The 4269-nt window shown below is 36.7% G+C and overlaps 1 protein-coding gene across 1 annotated transcript in view; it reads right to left on the bottom strand.

Annotated features, from left to right (window-relative positions):
* Positions 1-3763, bottom strand: part of LCOR (ligand dependent nuclear receptor corepressor) — a 56068-nt gene extending 52305 nt beyond the window's left edge. Inside the window, exons 1-2 of the mRNA XM_015813794.2 lie at positions 3703-3763; positions 3219-3298 (exon numbers count right to left, since the gene is read on the bottom strand). The gene's annotated coding sequence lies outside the window, so the exon portion shown is untranslated. The remainder of the gene's footprint in view (positions 1-3218; positions 3299-3702) is intronic.
* Between the last annotated feature and the right edge of the window lie 506 nt (positions 3764-4269).

Genomic DNA, 4269 nt, shown 5'->3' with positions numbered 1-4269 from the left:
TTTGTGCAAAGTGCTACAATCGCGCGGTTACCAGAGGGGTGGGGTTGCAAAGAGGCCGATTAGCCCAGGCGGAAAAATGTGTGTGCTGAAAAATGCCCCCTCGGCTTATACGCGAGTCACCATTTTTTCCCAGTTCTTTGTGGCAAAATAGGTCCCTCGGCTTATAGTCGGGTCGACTTATACTCGAGTATATACGGTAGCTAAATATTTTTTTAGACTTCTTAAGAAGCTTGCCTAGATCAGTGGTGGCGAACCTATGGCACGCATGCCAGAGGTGGCACTCAGAGCCCTCTCTGTTGGCACGCGCGCCATGGCCACCAGCAGCAGGTCCAACAGGCTGCCGCCGCCGCCCGGAACAGGAGCCCCGCCCAGCACAAAGGAGACGAAGTGGCCAACTAGCAAGCTCGAGTAGAGGTGGTAGAGCAGAGGGCACCAACTATTGTCAATTGGTGGACTGGAAGAAACGGGAGGAGGAAGCATTTTACATGCGTGCATGCGCACATGGGCCACGAGCATGCGCGCACTGCAAATGGGACGGGGCTAGTGCCTGCGTGATACTCACTAGCCCTGCCCTGTTCTTGTGTGGTGCAGCGCGTTGTATCTGCACCCTATGGTGCGGCAGCGGTTGTTTTTGCGCCTTGCAGCACAGTGGTCCATTTTTACACCCCCAGTTTTTGCATGCCAGAGGCGGCACTCAGAGGCACCTCCCTGCCTCCCCGAGGGCACCACAATGCTGATGCAGCCCTGGCACTTTGCAATAAATAAGTGGGTTTTGGGTTGCGGTTTGGGCACTCGGTCTCTAAAAGGTTCACCATCACTGGCCTAGATCATTCAAAGACGGATAATTATAGTGACCTGTCAACTGCAGACAGTCTAGCGAAAGCAAATCATTCTGACCCATTTCAAAGTAGGATACAGGGTTGAAATTCCTTTGTCAGTCTGATAGATCATTGTCTGGAAAATCAACAGAGAGAACATGGTTCTACCAAAAACTCTAGTATCCTTCAGACTTGTTGTGAGATTTGGGAATAAGAGGTACAGTGGTTCCTTTCCCATCTCTTAAGTAGATTTCTGATGCCTTTACTTGAAGATAGTTGCTCCTCAAAATGAAAGCTAATACTCCTTAATTTCACAGCATATGGACAGACTTAACCATTGTTTCAACTGGGAAATTGTGAGGATCCTAGACCAAGCCAAGTCCAAAAATACTAGAGAATTCCCAGAAATCTGGCACTCAGATAAATTGACCATTGACAGGCACATAGAGATAAACAACATCTACATGACATTCAAAAAGCCAAAAAGGAAACAAAATGAATGTAATAGAATTACATTCTGCCAAGAGGAATAGATATGCAGAGAGAGTATGTTTTGATCCAAATCTCTTTCTGATTTCTCAGCAATGTGTTTTATCTTCTTTGGTTCATATGCCAGCTACATCCCTATCTAGAAGATAATTATCTTTAAACTATGGTACACAAATTGGTAAAGTACAGGCTTGACAGTAATATCCTCTACATGTAGATGCCTGGGGCGAGTCAGGAAACCTAGTTATAAAACTCAAAAATTATGTTGGTCTAGAGAAAGATGTGAACATTTGTGCTTAAAGCACCATACTAGGCACCAACTTGTTTTAAACAAAGTACAAAGCTCTCACTATTACCTTTCAAGCCCTACATAGTATAGATGATGAAGTAATGAAGTAGTGAATGAATAAGGTTGGTACCAAAGTTTGGGGATGCCTAAAATTTTTGCATATTCCCTATTAGAGGGTTTTTCACTGTTTCACATAGATTAAAAAAAAATTAGCTGCTTTTCTATTAAAACAGCCCCTATTCCTCCTAAATATTGTATTTTCAAAAAGTCGACTCATTAACTCTTATCCCAGTGCAACATATTATGGCTGTAAATATTTTTAACAAAATTTTAAAAATTATAAAACTGGTTATGGAATTTAAGGTGGGCCATTTACATTATGCTATTTAGCATAAATTTAAAAATACAAAACATATCCTAATTTTGGAGTTAAGGTAATATATACATCTAGTGATCAAATAAACAAATTCAGTGATTTCAGTAAAATCAATACTAATAGTCCTTGAGATATTATTGAAATATGTCGTAGCAATCTTAATCAATGGAAAGGAATACTAGGAATTGTAGTTCAGCAAGATCAAAAATAAGACAATGCAGGTTCAGACCTGTCTTCTTGGGAAAAAAATGCCTTTTTGTAAAAGTTATTAAATGTGCTAAATATCTCCCATATTCAGGATCAATTATTCAGAAGCGATGAATTTAAAATACATAAATATATATATATATATATATATAACAGAATAATAGCATGTATCAAAATCTAACCAATTCCTACACTTAAAATCAGTTTTACTGATATTTCTTGAATCATTTCCAATGAAATTCTTGTTGACCTTTATAGATCTATTTTCTTCTCCCTACTGAAATTATGATAAAAAACCAGTAGAGGCATTTACATTGTATGAATGAAATACATCAGAAACGTAACAATCGCTCCAAAGAATGTAGTATCTCCTAGCTTACTTATAAGAGTATAGTATGTAAAGACAATAAGAATGAAATGAAAGCATAGCACACCGGTCAATACATCAAGAAAACAAAGAGCAGAATTATAATTTTATACGTATTAGGCTTTAAGTAGCTAGAGCTACTATTTTCTTAACTAAGGAAATACTAGAAGAGAGAATTTTAATATTGCAGGACAGAAAAAAATGAGGGAGACCAACAGATGCAGCCTTCTCTTTAAGCCATGAAAAAACTGTATGGCATATATGGTTAAAAGGTACCACCATGGAAAAAGAATCTCCAGAGTGCAAGCACAGGAAAAAACTCTTTGTATAACAATTGCAGTGAGAGCTGTACGCTTCATTTATAGTTTACATATTGTACCTCACAGCTAGTAGCCACAAAACATTTAGTGTCATCTGCATTCTCAGGCACAATAAAAATACAATTGCCTTGTATCACTATAGATAATTTTAAAAATGAAAGCAAATGGGGGAAAAAAACCCACTTCAAGAAAACACTTTACCCGGTCAATATTGCTTACTTTGTTCAATGTTCTCCTGCTTTGAAGAGGTGACTAAGGAGCAGCAGAACTACCTTCTGATTATGTTTTGCCAAAAACAAAGCTAAATAAAATCCCAAATCATTGCTGAAATTTATCTTTCTTGCATTGTTACCTTCACTTTTTCTCTTCTCAAACAGCAGAAAAGACAATTTTCATCAAAAGACCAATCAGAGACACCTTCAGGTTCAAAGTCTGTGAATAAGAAGAAAAAGTTATTTCACACCTATAAAGATGCAACTTTTAAATGGTTAAAATTCATTTCTAATTCCCTACCTGTTTTATAAGACGCTTGATGCTATATGAGCAATGCTAGTTTGAATGCTACCATGCTTTTAATTTCCACAGTGTTACAAAAGTATAATTTTCGCCTACACACAAAGCTAATTTTCCTAAGCAACACCAAAACCACTGCCAGTTATGCTCATTAGTAATTTTAGCCAATATGAAACTAACTGTGAGCACTGCCTGGGGGAGGGAAAAAAAGCACAAATCACCAAGGTAACATACATTTTCTAGAGATAGAGCAGAGGTTGAGTTTGTCATTAAAGATGCAGATCAAGGCAAAAATATATATAAGTATACTGTATATATAATACCTTTAAACAAATTCCAGATCTTTTAATAATTCAGGTCCAAACAGCCCTTCTAGAATACTTTCAAATCCTAAAATTAAAGAAAGAATGTTTAATTTCTTCAAATTACATATATCAATGCCAGAATATTGACAATTCTACATGTATCTGTTCTTAGAATAAATTTGAATGTCCTTTTATTATGTACTCTATATTTCTTGATCAATCCTATTCAAGTCAGTTAAAACATGCACACAGAGACAAAATTATATCAATGCAGCATAGTGAAAATGAAGCAAAACAGTTTAAAAATGGAAAAAGTTGTTTAAATAATTCAATTAAATGTTGCCAACATTAAAAAAATTTTACTCACTTCAGATTATGAATTCAAAAATGTATTTATCTCCCAGAGTCTACTTTTAAGCTTTATAAATGATTTGAAAAGGAAAGCCACTAATGGTTAATCTGAAGCCAAATATGGAATGTGTTCACTCTGTAGATGCTTAATTATTACTGAGGTCTTTACATTTTTTTTACAATGCTGAGATCTCCTATTTCAAATATAACACCTCCCCCTCCCCCAAAATTAAT

This window comes from Protobothrops mucrosquamatus, unplaced genomic scaffold, assembly GCF_001527695.2.
Source record: "Protobothrops mucrosquamatus isolate PMUCROS unplaced genomic scaffold, P.Mucros_1.0 scaffold195, whole genome shotgun sequence".
Taxonomy (NCBI): Eukaryota; Metazoa; Chordata; class Lepidosauria; order Squamata; family Viperidae; genus Protobothrops; species Protobothrops mucrosquamatus.
This window is presented reverse-complemented; position numbering and strand designations above follow the sequence as displayed.